The sequence below is a fragment of the Rhinoraja longicauda genome, chromosome 37 (genome assembly GCF_053455715.1).
Source record: "Rhinoraja longicauda isolate Sanriku21f chromosome 37, sRhiLon1.1, whole genome shotgun sequence".
Taxonomy (NCBI): Eukaryota; Metazoa; Chordata; class Chondrichthyes; order Rajiformes; family Arhynchobatidae; genus Rhinoraja; species Rhinoraja longicauda.
The window spans coordinates 908857-926648 of NC_135989.1; positions in this window are offsets into that span (position 1 = coordinate 908857).

Sequence of the window (17792 nt, forward strand, 5' to 3'; positions counted from 1 at the left end):
AACCCACGTTGACCAAAGTGCTGCACATCTGATTAGGATAAAAAAAAGAAACGTACAGGGGCCAAAGTCTTAGAATAAATGGGAAGCCATTTAAAACTGAGGTGAGAAGGAACTTTTTCACTCAGAGAGATGTGAATTTGTGGAATTCTCTGCCACAGAGGGCAGTGGAGGCCAAATCACTGGATGAATTTAAGTAAGAGTTAGATAGAGCTCTGGGGGCTAGTGCAACCAAGGGATATGAGGAGATGTTTGGCACAGGTTACTGATTGTGGACGATCAGCCATGATCACGATGAATGGCGGTGCTGGCTTGAGGGGCCGAATGGCCTTCTCCTGCACCTATTTTCAATGATCCAATGTTGTTTTCCCCCACTTCCGTCTTCCACGGTCTCTCTCCACAATGTGGGATCTCCACATTCTCAGTTTTGATGTCCCGTCCGATTGCAGCAACTGATGATTCCCATCTCCCTACATCTCCCACGTCTCTCGTCTCCCGTTTACATTCTCCATCAATGTACAATTTCTCAGCAATGAACGCCTCACGTTACCTGTTGAATCTGTACCATCCCACTGCGAGACTTGCATCACCCATCCATGTCCCATTGGTGCACTCAGTGCCGGAACAACCCGTGCTCCTCCAGGGCTGATCCAGGACGGTGTGGGTCACACACGGGTCACCCAGTGTGGAGTCTGTGACTGAGGGACAGATTGATGTACCGTGTTAATGTCAAGTTCAGCTCATGTCCCCAGCCTCTTGTCCCCCACCTCCCTCATCTGCATCTCCACATTCACCAACCCCGAGTACCAATGATCTCCCCTTCACTCCCTGACCAATGACACCATCGCCCGGATAAACGCTGGCACCAATCCCACGTCTCTAAGCCCGGCTTAATCGCTGTCCCACCATGGGACAAGGACGACCACTCGGCCCATCAGTTTCATGCCAGTATCCAGGGGATCGATCTCATCAGTCCCATTGCCCCTCTCCTTACTTCCATGTGCCCCTGCACCTTGGTCACTCTGACACCGGCCCATCACCTGCCATTAACCTCACTGGGACATTTTACAGCTGTTCATTAACGTCCCAGCAATCTCAGCGATGTGGGACAAACTGGAGACCCGGTGAAACCCACACAGTCACGGGGAGAACGTGCAAACTCCACACAGACAGCACCGGAGGTCAGTATTGTGACACTGGCGCCGGGAGAGTGGGAATGAGCAGGAGAATATGGCCCGGAATATGAAATGGAGCGTGGGATTCGGGGTCCGAGCGACTGGGAGGGACAGACCTGTGGGAAAGGAGGTCCCAGCAAATGGGGAGGGGCTGGAACAGGGGTCTCCGTGAGTGGGGGCTCTAGAACGGGGGTCTCTGTAAGTGGGGGAGGGGTCTCTGGAATGGGGGTCTCCGTGAGTGGGGGAAGGGGGGATCTCTGGGATCGGGGGTCTCGGTGATTGGTGAGGGGGTGGCTCTGCGAACAGGGGACTCGGTGAGTGGTCTCTGTGAATGGGGGTCTAGGTGAGTGGTCTCTGTGAACTGGCGTCTCGGTGAGTGGTCTCTGTGAATGGGGGTCTAGGTGAGTGGTCTCTGTGAACGGGGATCTCGTTGAGTGGGGGAGGGATCTCTGGGATCGGGGGTCTCGGTGATTGGGGGGGGAGCTATCAACATCTGTAGAGCCAGGTGCTGAACCCTGGGGATTTCCAACTGGGACTGCGGACGATGTGAGTTTATTGAACCTCCTTCATTGTGGATTTCTACATTTCCCCTTCGGCTGCTCTGGATTCCACACAAGCTCTCTGTGGTCCACATGTGGACTTTCATTGTAAATAGTGGAATAAACAGCATCAGCTCAGTTTAACATCCACTTACCGCACCACATATCATATCATCATATATATACAGCCGGAAACAGGCCTTTTCGGCCCTCCAAGTCCGTGCCGCGCACTAGGGACAATTTTTACATTTACCCAGCCAATTAACCTACATACCTGTACGTCTTTGGAGTGTGGGAGGAAACCGAAGATCTCGGAGAAAACCCACGCAGGTCACGGGGAGAACGTACAAACTCCTTACAGTGCAGCACCCGTAGTCAGGATCGAACCTGAGTCTCCGGCGCTGCATTCACTGTAAAGCAGCAACTCTACCACTGCGCTACCGTGCCGCCTAGGAGGCCATTCCAACCATCGTCCCCATGATAGCTCACAGTGGAGCAATCCCATTCGTTCCAATCCTCAGCTCCTTATTTCCCCTCTAGCCCTGCAATTTACCCACTCTCTCTCTCTCTCTGATCCTATCCATTACCCTTTGATGTTTGTGCCACTTTCCTGCACTAGGACTGGTTTACAGAAGACGATTAACCCATGAGTGCATGGGTGTGGGAGGAAATGAGAGCTTAATGCAGATGTGTTCGAGCTGCAGCATTTTGGCAAGTGGCAGTTGTACAGCGCATTGGTGAGGTCACACTTGAAGTAGGATGTTCGGTTTTTGTCACCCTGCTTTTGGACGGATGTCATGAAGCTGAAAGATCGCAGAGGATTGAGGATGATGTTGCCAGAAGTCAAGGGGCTGAGCTAATGGGAGAGGTTCGGCCAGAGAGGACTTTATTCCTTGGTGCCCAGGAGGCTGAGAGGAGATTATATAAATGTGTATGAAATCATGAGGGGAATAGATGAGGTTTTCACATTGTCTTTGACCCAGGGGATACAGGTTTAAAGTGAGAGAGGCAAGATTTAATAGGAAGCTGAGGGGCAACCTTTTCACTCAGCAGTGCTGGGTATATGGAATGAGCTGCCAGGGCAGGCACGATAACATCATGTAAAAGACACTTGGACAGATACATGGATAGGAATTGTTTCAAGAGATGTGGGCCAAACGCAAGCAAATGGAACTAGCTTAGATGCAACATCTTGGTCAGCACGGGTCAGGTGGGCCGAAGGGCCTGTTTCCGTGCTGTAGGCTCTATGGGTCATTGAGAGCATTCAGGGCCTGGAGCTTATAAATGAGGAAGTATTGGTACAAGTGAACAGGATGCTGGTGGGGCCAAACCTGGTTTACTGGCAACAGTTTCGGTTCCCCTATTTAACAAGGATATACCGGCAGTCCAGAGCAATTCACTTGGTTCATTTTTGACAGGAGAATTGTCCCATCAGGAGTGGCTGATGAGACTTGGTCTAGTCTTTGGAATCGAGAATGAGGGGTGATCTTATAATGAAGCATGATCCTGAGGGGTGGTTGGAGGGTGGATGTGAAGAGAGGGGTGGAGAAGATTCACAAGGATGTTGCCTGGATTGGCCAGCTTGTGTTATAATGAGAGATTGGACAGGATCTGTTTTCACCGGAGCAAAGGTGGCTGAGAAATGACTGTGATATCGTTATATCAAATTATGAGAGGGTCAGACCGAGTAGATGGCCAGAGTCCATATCCCACCACATGGGTGTCCAAGATCAAAGAGAATCAGTTGAAGATGGAAGGAAGTGGTTTAAGGAGATCAGAGTGGTAATTTCTCCACACAAAGTGTCATTGGTAGATGCTGGATGGTGGAGGCAGGAACAGTAACAATATTTAAGAGGCATCTTGATAGGTATTTGAACGAACAGGGCATAGGGAGATAGGCAATTACATAGAAACATAGAAAATAGGTGCAGGAGGAGGCCATTTGGCTGATCATCCACAATCAGTAACCAGTGCCTGCCTTCTCCCCATATCCCTTGATTCCACTAGCCCCGAGAGCTCTATCTAACTCTCTCTTAAATTCATCCAGTAAATTGGCCTCCACTGCCCTCTGTCGCAGAGAATTCTACAAATTCACAACTCTCTGGGTGAAAGTGTTTTTTCTCACCTCAGTTTAAAATGGCCTCCCCTTTATTCTTAGACTGTGGCCCCTGGTTCTGGACTCCCCCAACATGGGAACATTTTTCCTGCGTCTAGCTTGTCCAGTCCTTTTATAATTTTATACGACTCTACAAGATCCCCTCTCATCCTTCTAAACTCCAGTGAATACAAGCCGTCTTTCCGATCTTTCCTCGTATGACAGTTCCTCCTCCCAGGGATTATCCTCGTGACCCTACGCTGCACCGGAGTTTCCTCTCACAGAGGGCGGTGAATCGCTGGAATTCTCTACTCCGGAGGGTGGGGACACTAGACCATTTGTGGTATTTGTGGAGGATTCAGATGATGTTTTATCACACAGACAATACATAACCAACATCCAGTAATTGTACAGAGCGCACAGGGCAGCCCCACCACAGTCTTGTTAGTATCTACTCACTCAGAGAGCCCAGAATCAGCAACAGAAACCCCACTTCACCAGGTGGCATTCTGGAAATGTAAGCAGGGAATTAAAATCAGAGGAAAAAGACATACTCGGGGTTGAGGCAAAGGTGTAATCTGGGACAGAATCTACAGTCGGCAAAGTAGCTCACTCCCTCACACAGAGGTGAGATCGCACTCCTCCCCCGACTGCGACCCCCTCCCCCCCATACAGAGGTGTGAACTCCCACCCCCCCCTCCATCACTCGGACCCTCCCCCCCCCCCCACACACACACAAAGGTATGATCTCCCCCCTCTCCCTGACTGGAACCCCCGCCACACACACACACACACACACACACACACACACACACACACACACACACAAAGGTATGATCTCCCCCCTCTCCCTGACTGGAACCCCCTCCACACACACACACACACACACACACACACACACACACACACACACACACACACACACACACACACACACACACACAGAGGTGCGATATCCCCCTCTCTCCCTCACTGGGACCCCCCCACCCCCCCACTGACCTCCACCTCTCCCTCACAGTGACCTCTCACTGGAATGAGATCTCTTTCTCCCTCTCACTTCCCCACCGGGACTCCTTCTCCACTCCAAAGGTGTGATGTCCCTCATTGTGGCGCAGCGGGAGGAGGGTGGGTGCGGGGGTGGAGGGTGGGTGCGGGGGGGGGAGGGTGGGTGCGGGGGGGGGATGGTGGGTGCGGAGGGGAGGGTGGGTGCGGAGGGGAGGGTGGGTGCGGGGGGGAGGGTGGGTGCGGGGGGGGGAGGGTGGGTGCGGGGGGAGGGTGGTTGCGGGGGGGGAGGGTGGGTGCGGGGGGAGGGTGGGTGCGGGGGGAGGGTGGGTGCGGGGGGGGGAGGGTGGGTGCGGGGGGAGGGTGGGTGCGGGGGGGAGGGTGGGTGCGGGGGGGAGGGTGGGTGCGGGGGGAGGGTGGGTGCGGGGGGGGGAGGGTGGTTGCGGAGGGGAGGGTGGGTGCGGAAGGGAGGGTGGGTGCGGGGTGGGGAGGGTGGGTGGGGGGGGGGAGGATGGGTGCGGGGGGAGGGTGGGTGCGGGGGGGGGAGGGTGGGTGCGGGGGGGGAGGGTGGGTGCGGGTGGGGAGGGTGGTTAGGGGGGAGGGTGGTTAGGGGGGGGAGTGTGGGTGCGGGGGGAGGGTGGTTGCGGGGGGGGAGGGTGGGTGCGGGGGGGGTGGGTGGGTGCGGAGGGGAGGGTGGGTGCGGGGGGGGGATGGTGGGTGCGGAGGGGAGGGTGGGTGCGGAGGGGAGGGTGGGTGCGGGGGGAGGGTGGGTGCGGGGGGGAGGGTGGGTGCGGGGGGGGGAGGGTGGGTGTGGGGGGAGGGTGGGTGCGGGGGGGGGAGGGTGGGTGCGGGGGGAGGGTGGTTGCGGGGGGGGAGGGTGGGTGCGGGGGGAGGGTGGGTGTGGGGGGGGGAGGGTGGGTGCGGGGGGAGGGTGGGTGCAGGGGGGAGGGTGGGTGCGGAGGGGGGAGGGTGGTTGCGGAGGGTGGTTGCGGAGGGGAGGGTGAGTGCGGGGGGGAGGGTGGGTGCGGCGGGGGGAGGGTGGGTGCGGGGGGGAGGGTGGGTGCGGGGGGGGAGGGTGGTTGCGGAGGGGAGGGTGGGTGCGGAAGGGAGGGTTGGTGCGGGGGGGGGAGGGTGGGTGCGGGGGGGGGAGGATGGGTGCGGGGGGAGGGTGGGTGCGGGGGGGGGAGGGTGGGTGCGGGGGGGGAGGGTGGGTGCGGGGGGGGAGGGTGGTTAGGGGGGAGGGTGGTTAGGGGGGGGAGTGTGGGTGCGGGGGGAGGGTGGTTGCGGGGGGGGAGGGTGGGTGCGGGGGGGGTGGGTGGGTGCGGAGGGGAGGGTGGGTGCGGGGGGGAGGGTGGGTGCGGGGGGGAGGGTGGGTGCGGGGGGAGGGTGGGTGCGGGGGGAGGGTGGGTGCGGGGGGAGGGTGGGTGGTTGCGGAGGGAGGGTGGGTGCAGGGGGGAGGTTGGGTGCGGGGGGGGAGGGTGGGTGCGGGGGGGAGGGTGGGTGCGGGGGGGGGGGAGGGGGGTGCGGGGGGTGTTTTTAGGTATGTAAAGAGGAACAAAATAGTCAAGGCAAATGTGGGTCCCTTGAAGACAGAAGCTGGGGAATTTATTATGGGGAACAAGGAAATGGCAGACAAGTTGAACCGGTACTTTGGATCTGTCTTCACTAAGGAAGATACAAACAATCTCCCAGATGTTCTACTGGCCAGAGATCCTAGGGTGACGGAGGAACTGAAGGAAATCCACATTAGGCAGGAAATGTTGTTGGGTAGACTGATGGGACTGAAGGCTGATAAATCCCCAGGGCCTGATGGTCTGCATCCCAGGGTACTTAAGTAGGTGGCGCTAGAAATTGTGGACGCATTGGTGATCATTTTCCAATGTTCTATAGATTCAGGATCAGTTCCTGTGGATTGGATGGTAGCTAATGTTGTCCCATTTTTTAAGAAAGGAGTGAGAGAGAAAACGGGAAATTATAGACCAGTTAGTCTTACATCAGTGGTGGGGAAGATGCTGGAGTCAATTATAAAAGACAAAATTGCGTAGGATTTGGATAGTAGGAACAGGATTGAGGATTGAGGGAGGGAGGGTGGGTGAGGGAGGGAGGGAGGGTGTGGGAGGGAGGGAGGGTGGGTGAGGGAGGGTGGGTGGGTGAGGGAGGGAGGGTGGGTGAGGGAGGGTGGGTGGGTGGGTGAGGGAGGGTGGGTGAGGGAGGGTGGGTGGGTGGGTGAGGGAGGGAGGGAGGGTGGGTGTGGGAGGGAGGGAGGGTGGGTGTGGGAGAGTGGGTGTGGGTGGGTGTGGGAGGGAGGGTGGGTGGGTGGGTGTGGGAGGGAGGGTGGGTGGGTGTGGGAGGGAGGGAGGGTGTGGGAGGGAGGGTGGGTGTGGGAGGGAGGGAGGGTGAGGGAGGGAGGGTGGGTGTGTGTGGGAGGGAGGTTGGGTGTGGGAGGGAGGGTGGGTGTGGGAGGGAGGGAGGGTGGGTGGGTGGGTGTGGGAGGGAGGGAGGGTGGGTGGGTGTGGGAGGGAGGGAGGGTGAGGGAGGGAGGGTGGGTGTGTGTGGGAGGGAGGTTGGGTGGGTGTGGGAGGGAGGATAGGTGGGTGTGGGAGGGTGGGTAGGTGGGTGTGGGAGAGTGGGTGTGGGTGGGTGTGGGAGGGAGGGTGGGTGGGTGGGTGTGGGAGGGAGGGAGGGAGGGTGGGTGGGTGTGGGAGGGAGGGAGGGTGGGTGGGTGTGGGGAGGGAGGGAGGGTGGGCGTGGGAGGGAGGGTGGGTGGGTGGGTGTGGGAGGGAGGGTGGGTGTGGGAGGGAGGGTGGGTGTGGGAGGGAGGGTGGGTGTGGGAGGGCGGGTGTGGGAGGGAGGGTGGGTGAGGGAGGGTGGGTGAGGGAGGGTGGGTGTGGGAGGGAGAGTGGGTGAGGGTGGGTGGGTGAGGGAGTGAGGGTGGATGAGGGAGGGTGGGTGGGTGTGGGAGGGTGGGTGGGTGTGGGAGGGAGGGTGGGTGAGGGAGGGTGGGTGGGTGAGGGAGGGAGGGTGGGTGAGGGAGGGTGGGTAGGCGAGGGAGGGTGGGTGGGTGTGGGAGGGTGGGTGGGTGAGGGAGGGTGGGTGAGGGAGGGTGGGTGTGGGAGGGAGGGTGGGTGAGGGTGGGTGGGTGTGGGAGTGAGGGTGGGTGAGGGAGGGTGGGTGGGTGTGGGAGGGTGGGTGTGGGAGGGTGGGTGTGGGATGGAGGGAGGGTGTGGGAGGGAGGGAGGGTGTGGGAGGGAGGGAGGGTGAGGGAGGATGGGTGGGTGTGGGAGGGTGGGTGGGTGTGGGAGGGAGGGTGGGTGAGGGAGGGTGGGTGGGTGAGGGAGGGAGGGTGGGTGAGGGAGGGTGGGTAGGTGAGGGAGGGTGGGTGGGTGTGGGTGGGTGTGTGAGGGTGAGTGGGTGAGGGATGGAGGGAGGGTGGGTTGGTGGGTGAGGGAGGGAGGGTGGGTGTGGGAGGGAGGGAGGGTGAGGGAGGGAGGGTGGGTGAGGGAGGGTGTGGAAGGGAGGGTGGGTGTGGGAGGGAGGGAGGGTGTGGGAGGGAGGGAGGGTGAGGGAGGGAGGGTAGGTGAGGGAGGGTGTGGGAGGGAGGGAGGGTGTGGGAGGGAGGGTGAGGGAGGGTGTGGGAGGGAGGGTGGGTGTGGGAGGGAGGGAGGGTGTGGGAGGGAGGGAGGGTGAGGGAGGGAGGGTGGGTGAGGGAGGGTGTGGGAGGGAGGGAAGGTGAGGGAGTGAGGGTGGGTGGGTGTGGGAGGGAGGGAGGGTGTGGGAGGGAGGGTGGGTGGGTGTGGGAGGGAGGGTGGGTGGGTGTGGGAGGGAGGGAGGGTGGGTGTGGGAGGGAGGGAGGGTGTGGGAAGGAGGGTGGGTGTGGGAGGGAGGGAGGGTGGGTGTGGGAGGGAGGGAGGGTGGGTGAGGGAGGGTGGGTGAGGGAGGGTGGGTGAGGGAGGGTGTGGGAGGGAGGGAGGGTGGGTGAGGGAGGGTGTGGGAGGGAGGGTGGGTGAGGGAGGGTGTGGGAGGGAGGGTGGGTGAGGGAGGGTGTGGGAGGGAGGGTGGGTGAGGGAGGGTGTGCAAGGGGGAGGGTGAGGGAGGGAGGGTGGGTGGGTGTGGGAGGGTGAGGGAGGGAGGGTGGGTGGGTGGGTGTGGGAGGGAGGGTGGGTGGGTGTGGGAGGGAGGGTGGGTGGGTGGGTGTGGGAGGGAGGGTGGGTGGGTGTGGGAGGGATGGTGTGTGGGTGTGGGAGGGTGGGTGGGTGGGTGAGGGAGGGAGGGTGGGTGGGTGTGGGAGGGAGGGTGGGTGGGTGGATGTGGGAGGGTGGGTGATGGAGGGTGGGTGGGTGGGTGAGGGAGGGAGGGAGGGTGGGTGTGGGAAGGAGGGTGGGTGGGTGTGGGAGGGAGGGTGGGTGGGTGGGTGTGGGAGGGAGGGTGGTTGTGGGAGGGAGGGTGGGTGAGGGAGGGTGGGTGAGGGAGGGTGTGGGAGGGAGGGAGGGTGAGGGAGGGAGGGTGGGTGGGTGAGGGAGGGTGTGGGAGGGAGGGAGGGTGTGGGAGGGAGGGAGGGTGTGGGAGGGAGGGTGGGTGTGGGAGGGAGGGTGGGTGGGTGTGGGACGGTGGGTGGGTGGGTGTGGGAGGGAGGGTGGGTGTGGGAGGGTGGGTGGGTGTGGGACGGTGGGTGGGTGGGTGTGGGAGGGAGGGAGGGAGGGAGGGAGGGAGGGTGGGTGTGGGAGGGTGGGTGGGTGGGTGGGTGTGGGGGGGAGGGAGGGAGGGTGGGTGTGGGAGGGTGGGTGGGTGAGGGAGGGTGGGTGTGGGAGGGTGGGTGGGTGTGGGAGGGAGGGTGGGTGGGTGTGGGAGGGTGGGTGATGGAGGGTGGGTGGGTGGGTGAGGGAGGGAGGGAGGGTGGGCGTGGGAGGGAGGGTGGGTGGGTGTGGGAGGGAGGGTGGGTGGGTGGGTGTGGGAGGGTGGGTGAGGGAGGGTGGGTGAGGGAGGGTGGGTGAGGGAGGGTGGGTGAGGGTGGGTGAGGGAGGGTGGGTGGGTGAGGGAGGGTGGGTGGGTGGGTGTGGGAGGGTGGGTGGGTGAGGGTGGGTGGGTGAGGGTGGGTGGGTGGGTGGGTGAGGGAGGGAGGGTGGGTGGGTGAGGGTGGGTGGGTGAGGGGGGTGAGGGAGGGAGGGTGGGTGTGGGAGGGAGGGTGGGTGAGGGTGGGTGGGTGAGGGTGGGTGAGGGTGAGGGAGGGAGGGTGGGTGTGGGAGGGTGGGTGGGTGAGGGTGGGTGAGGGTGAGGGAGGGAGGGTGGGTGAGGCTGGGAGGGTGGGTGATGGAGGGTGGGTGGGTGGGTGAGGGAGGGAGGGAGGGTGGGTGTGGGAGGGAAGGTGGGTGGGTGTGGGAGGGAGGGTGGGTGGGTGGGTGTGGGAGGGAGGGTGGGTGTGGGGAGGGGGGGTGGGTGGGAGGGTGGGTGAGGGGGGTGTGGGAGGGGGAGGGTGGGTGTGGAGGGGGGTGGGTGAGGGGGTGTGGGGGGGGTGGGTGAGGGGGGGGGGGGGGGGGGTGAGGGAGGGGTGGGTGGGAGGGGAGGGTGTGGGGGGGGAGGGTGTGGGGGGGGGGGTGTGGGGGGGGGTGGGTGTGGGAGGGAGGGTGGGTGGGTGTGGGACGGTGGGTGGGTGGGTGTGGGAGGGAGGGGGGTGGGTGGGTGTGGGAGGGTGGGTGGGTGGGTGTGGGGGGTGGGGTGGGTGGGTGTGGGAGGGAGGGGGGAGGGTGGGTGTGGGAGGGTGGGTGGGTGAGGGAGGGTGGGTGTGGAGGGTGGGTGGGTGTGGGAGGGAGGGTGGGTGGGTGTGGGAGGGTGGGTGATGGAGGGTGGGTGGGTGGGTGAGGGAAGGAGGGAGGGTGGGCGTGGGAGGGAGGGTGGGTGGGTGTGGGAGGGAGGGTGGGTGGGTGAGGGAGGGAGGGTGGGTGAGGGTGAGGGAGGGTGGGTGAGGGAGGGTGGGTGAGGGAGGGTGGGTGGGTGGGTGAGGGAGGGAGGGTGGGTGAGGGTGAGGGAGGGTGGGTGAGGGAGGGTGGGTGAGGGAGGGTGGGTGAGGGTGGGTGTGGGAGGGTGGGTGGGTGAGGGTGGGTGAGGGTGGGTGAGAGAGGGTGGGTGGGTGAGGGAGGGAGAGTGGGTGAGGGAGGGTGGGTGGGTGAGGGAGGGTGGGTGGGTGGGTGAGGGAGGGAGGGTGGGTGAGGGTGAGGGAGGGTGGGTGAGGGAGGGTGGGTGAGGGAGGGTGGGTGGGTGGGTGAGGGAGGGAGGGTGGGTGAGGGTGAGGGAGGGTGGGTGAGGGAGGGTGGGTGGGTGAGGGAGGGTGGGTGGGTGAGGGAGGGTGGGTGAGGGAGGGTGGGTGGGTGAGGGAGGGTGGGTGGGTGAGGGAGGGTGGGTGGGTGGGTGAGGGAGGGTGGGTGGGTGAGGGAGGGTGGGTGAGGGAGGGTGGGTGAGGGAGGGTGGGTGGGTGAGGGAGGGTGGGTGTGTGAGGGAGGGTGGGTGAGGGAGGGTGGGTGAGGGAGGGAGGGTGGGGGAGGGTGGGTGTGGGAGGGTGGGTGGGTGAGGGAGGGTGGGTGGGTGTGGGAGGGTGGGTGGGTGGGTGTGGGAGGGAGGGTGGGTGACGGTGGGTGGGTGGGTGTGGGAGGGTGGGTGGGTGGGTGGGTGGGTGTGGGAGGGAGGGAGGGAGGGTGGGTGCGGGAGGGTGGGTGGGTGAGGGAGGGTGGGTGGGTGTGGGAGGGTGGGTGGGTGGGTGAGGGAGGGAGGGAGGGAGGGTGGGTGGGTGGGTGTGGGAGGGAGGGAGGGAGGGTGGGTGCGGGAGGGTGGCCTTTACACACAGAGCCGCAGCAACCCACAGAAACACGCTCTCACACCGGAGAATCTAGACCTCACTCCAAGACAGCCGTGTGCTTTAGCACAGAGTTTCTGTCTGCCCCAGAGTGGTCTCCAAGCCCCGTCGCTATGTGTGCACTCGGCAACCAAAGACTTCACTGGGCACTGGGCACTGGGCACTGGGCACTGGGCACTGGGCACTGGGCACTGGGCACTGGGCACTGGGCACTGGGCACTGGGCACTGGGCACTGGGCACTGGGCACGTTAAAAGTGAGGGAGAGATCACAGTATTCTCCCTGACGATCCCATCCGGTCAAATATCCTTGGGCACAGAGAACCACAGACCAACCGATTAAACAGAGAGGGTGAGACGGAGTTTCTTCCCACAGGCCACCAGGACTGTTAACTCTTATATCACCAGGGACTAACTTAATGTATTCATTTATTTTTTGTGTTGTGTCTGTTTTGTAGTTTAGCACAATCCGCACTCATTGCCACTTTCATTTCACTGCACATCTTGTATGTGTATGTGACAAATAAGGTAGATTTGTCTTGACTTGAACGGTAGGTAGACACAAAGTGCTGGAGTAACTCAGCGGGACAGGCAGCATCTCTGGAGAACATGGACAGGTACAAAGTGCTGGAGTAACTCAGCGGGACAGGCAGCATCTCTGGAGAGAAGGAATGGGTGACGTTTCGGGTCGGGGTGAAAGCAGGAATGGGGTACTGATTCTGGAGTGTAGACAGAAAATGCCGGAGCGGGGCGTGTCCAATGCTTGGCTGAGTAGACATAACTTTTCAGCACTCCCGAAAACAAAGCCCTAAACTGCTAAAAAAAGACGAACTAAAGGAATCAAGTACTTTAAATTAAATCAGAAAGTATACAGAACGTACGGATGCCTTCCAAGAAAGTAAAAGGAGGAGTACAACTGCCACAGAAGCAAGCAAAGGAATCAAGAAAAAAAATGGAAGGTAGGCCCACAGCTCTGATGGAGCAGGGGACTAGATTTGGTGACCCCCTCGGCAGGCGGTGAGTCTGGGGAGGGCTCCGGTACGAAGCTGGAATCTACTACTCCCAACAAGCGCTCTTTGACTCGGGTCAAAATACGAGGGAGTCGCCGTGAGTTACCAATAAGGCCCACTGTTTGCCGAGAGGCTGCTGATGTTGTGTCTGGAGTTTCGGACTCGAGTGACGATGAGGTAACGGGAGACTCCACTAGCAGTGGAAGTGGAAATGAGGAAGAGGAAGAAAAGCAAGAAGATACAGAGACTAATATGAAAACGATGCTTCAAGAAATTATTAACAGGCTCAAGAAAATTGAAGGAGAAAACAAATTAATGAGGAGAGATAACAAGAAATTTCGTAAGACTTTGAAAAAAATGGAGGAGAAATTTCAAACAGTGACAAATAAAGTGGATAATATACAAATGGAAAATGAAATGTTAAAATCTAGAGTGGAAAAAAATGAAGACAGTATTACTGCAGCAGCAATTGAAAGCAATAAGACGGCGGAGAAGTTGGATGCCTTGGAAAACTATAGCAGGAGAAATAATGTTAAAATTGTTGGTTTGCCAGAGGGAGTGGAGGGGGAAGACCCAATTAACTTTTTTTCAAGATTGGATAGTGACCACTCTGGGAATAGATAAACAAGGTCGGATGGAAATAGAAAGAGCACATAGGGCTCTAAGACCCAAACCCTCGGCTAATCAAAAGCCAAGATCTGTGTTGATTAAATTTTTAAGATACTAAGATCGAGAATTGGTTTTCAAAACAGTCGGGAATAATATAAGAGAGGGAAAACCAATAGAACATGAAGGCACTAAAATAATCTTTTACCCAGACATCAGTAATGCCTTGTTGAGCAGAAAAAAAGAATTTAATAAGGCCAAAAATATTCTATGGAAGAAAGACTATAAGTTTATTTTACTGCATCCGGCTACTTTGAAGATTATGATCAACACTGGAGAAAATAATTTTTTTAAAGACTTTGTCAAAGCAGAAGAGTATGCGGAAGAATTGCCATCGAGAAATGCTTAAGAAGATTCATGAATGATTGATTATTAATAATATCTGTATACTATAGAGGGGATTAACTGTATTAAGGATTGTTAATTTTTAGAAGTACTTGATATATCGTGGGGGTTGGAGAATGTGGATGCTCCACCATAATCATGGGCACAAGTGTGGTGTGGAACACACCTCGTATAATAGAGGGGGGTAATGTTGCTAATCTAGTTATTAACAACATTAGAGGGAGGGTCTATTTCTCTATCTTTCTTATTTATTTTCTGTTTTTATACCTGGACTATGGAGGGGAGCACACTGAAATACGGCACAATGTAAATACCGGAAGAGGTATCAAGGTAAGGAAAAAGGGAAAAAAAAGGAAAAGGAAAAAAAAAAAGGGATGAATGGATAACACATTAAATTTTTTAAGTTATAATGTGAATGGGTTAAAAGGAAGAGAATTTTAACACAGATGAAACAATTGGAAGTGGATATAGCTTTCTTGCAAGAAACACATCTAACGGAAAAAGAACATCAAAAGTTAAAGAGAGATTGGGTAGGAAGTATGGTCGCATCTTCTTTTAACTCAAAAGCAAGAGGGGTTGCTATCCTATTTAAGAAAACGCTACCAATTAAGATACAAAATATTGTAAGTGACCCAGTAGGTAGATTTGTAATGGTACATTGTCAAATTTTCTCAGAATTGTGGACATTAATGAATATATATGCACTGAATACAGATGATGAGAAGTTTGTGCAGGATACTTTTCTAAATCTAGCGGAAGCACATGAAAATATATTGATAGGGGGAGATTTCAATTTTTGTTTAGATCCAGTAATGGATAGATCATCAAGGACAACGACAAGGACAAGAGCAGCGAAGACAACCTTGAATTTAATGGAAAATTTAAATTTAATAGATGTTTGGAGGAAAAGCCATCCCAGGGAAAGAGACTACTCCTTTTATTCCAATAGACATGATACATATTCTAGAATAGATCTATTTTTGATTTCAGCTCAATTAAGGGGTAGAATAATACAAATAGATTACAAGGCTAGATTGTTATCGGATCACTCACCATTATTAATAAAAATTACGATGCCAGATAAAGAACAGTCAGTCTATAGATGGAGACTCAACTCTTTACTATTGAAAAGGCAAGACTTTTGTGATTTTATTCGAGGACAAATTGAATTATTTTTGGAAACAAATTTAAATTCAGTTGATGATAAATTTATTGTATGGGATGCAATGAAGGCTTATTTGAGAGGCCAAATTATAAGCTACTCATCTAAGATAAAGAAAGACTATAGGAAGGAATCTGAAAGATTAGAAAAATAAATCACTGTATTAGAAAAAGACTTACAGAAAACTTCTTCAGATACGAAAAAAACACAACTTGCAAATAAAAAATTTCAATACAATACTTTACATACTTACAGAACAGAAAAACTAATACTACGAACTAACCAAAGATATTATGAATTAGGAGAAAGAGCCCACAAGGTATTGGCATGGCAACTGAAAGAAGAACAAATATCAAGAACAATAAATTCAATTAGAACAGATCAAAACATTATTACTTATAAACCTAGAGAAATCAATGAGGTATTTAAGCAATTCTACACCAATCTGTACCATTCTGAATCTGAAAAGGATGAAATTAAGATAAATAATTTTTTATCCAAGATACAATTGCCAACAACCTCTAATGAGGAGCAGATGGGACTAAATGCCTCCTTCACTTTGAGAGAGGTGGAGGAAGTATTATATTCTTTACCAAGTAATAAATCTCCAGGGGAAGATGGTTTCCCGCCTGAGTTCTATAAAAAATTTAAAGATTTGTTGTTACCAGTATTTATGGAAGTGATACATCAAGCGGAAAAAACTTCTACATTACCAGAATCCTTCTCACTGGCAATTATAACCGTAATTTTAAAAAAAGGGAAAGACCCTTTAAATGCATCTTCTTATAGACCAATATCATTGTTGAATGCAGATTATAAAATAGTTGCTAAACTTTTGGCAAGGAGATTGGCAGAATATTTACCGAAGCTGGTTAAAGAGGACCAAACTGGATTTGTCAAAAAAAGGAAAATATCTGATAATGTAGCATGATTTATAAGTATTTTACATTTAGCACAGAAAAGAAAGGAATTGAGCGTAGCAGTTGCTTTAGATACTGAAAAGGCGTCTGACAGGTTAGAATGGGATTTTTTATTTAAAGTATTAGAGAAGTACGGATTAGGAAATGGTTTCATTAACTGGGTAAAAGCTCTTTATAAACAACCTAAAGCCAAAGTGGTGACAAATGGCCAATCTTCTCAATCATTTAATTTGGAAAGATCTAGTAGACAGGGATGTCCCTTGTCACCGGCTTTATTTGTATTGGCCATTGAACCTCTGGCAGAGCTAATAAGATCAGATTTAGACATTAAAGGATTTAAAGTTAATCAGGCAAATCACAAAATTACTTTATTTGCAGATGATGTTTTAATTTGTCTTACTAGACCATTGGAATCCTTAAGAAAATTATATTTCAGACTGGAAGAATATGAAAAAGTATCAGGATATAAAATTAATAAAGATAAAACTGAAATAATGCCTCTTTCTGAAGGTAATTATGATCAGTGTAAAAGAGAAAGTCGGTTTAAATGGCAAAAAGAAGGCATGAAGTACCTAGGGGTTAAAGTAGATAATAAGTTAAATAATCTGTATAAACTAAATTATAAACCACTAATTAAAAAAATTGAGGAGGACTTGAAGAAATGGATGAATCTTCCAATTACATTGCTAGGGAGAGTGAACTGTATTAAGATGAATATTTTTCCGAGGTTACAGTATTTATTCCAAACACTGCCTATACCTTTACCAAATAATTTTTTTCAAGAATTGAATAAAATTGTGAGAAATTTTCTTTGGAAAGGTAAAATGCCAAGAGTGTCTCTGAAAAATTAACATAGAAATTTGAATTAGGTGGACTGCAATAACCAAATTTTAAAAATTACTATCTGGCAGCACAAATGAGTTTTATTTCATCCTTTTATCAAGAGGGTGGAAAAACAGCATGGGTTAAAATTGAAATGGATAAAATAAAAGAACTATGCCCAGAAGAATTTATATATAAATGGGAAGCGAAGCTATTAGTTAAGGATCAAGAGTCACCTTTGCTAAAACATTTAATTAATATATTGTTGGAAACAGTTAAAGCTAATGATAAAAGATTTTTTCTAACAGCTAAAACTCCATTAGTAAAAAATAGATTACTGCCGTTTGCTTGGAATAATCAAATATTACAAGTCTGGGAACAGAAGGGTATTAAACATATGGGAGATTGCTACGAAGGAAATAATTTTTTGACATTTTCTCAATTGAGAAACAAATATCAAATTCCAGGGAATAGTATTTTTTTCTATTATCAATTACAATCTTTTTTAAGGGAAAAGTTAGGTAATTCAATGTTTTTATTTCAAATTAAAGGAATTGAATCCTTGATTCAGGGCAAAGGAACTAAAAAAATTATATCTTCAATGTATAAATTGTTACAAAAATCTAGTCCAAAGACAGGAATTCAAAAATCAAGACAAAGATGGGAAACAGATCTGAATATTAGCATTGATGAACTAAGTTGGGAAAGATTGTGTTTAGAAAGTATGAAAAATACTATTAATGTGAGATATAGTTTAGTACAATACAATTTTTTACATCAACTATATTTAACTCCGAAAAAATTAAACAATTTAAATCCAAATTTACCTGAAATTTGTTTTAGATGCAACCAGGATGTGGGTACTTTTTTACACTCCACATGGGCATGTCCTAAGGTAACTCCTTTTTGGAAAGACCTAAAAAACTTTTTAGAACAATTGATGAATAAGACCATACCATTGGATTCAAGGTTGTTTTTATTGGGAGATACTAAAGGAATATTACCAAGATTAATTTTAGATAAATATCAGGAAAGATTTCTCAAAATAGCAATAGCAATAGCAAAAAAATGTGTGGCGGTCACTTGGAAAGATCACAATGAAATAAGAATTGCAAGATGGTATGCAGAAATGCGTAGTTGTATCCCATTAGAAAAAGCTACTTATAATCTGAGAAATAAATATGATTTATTTTTGAAACTTTGGAACCCATTCACTT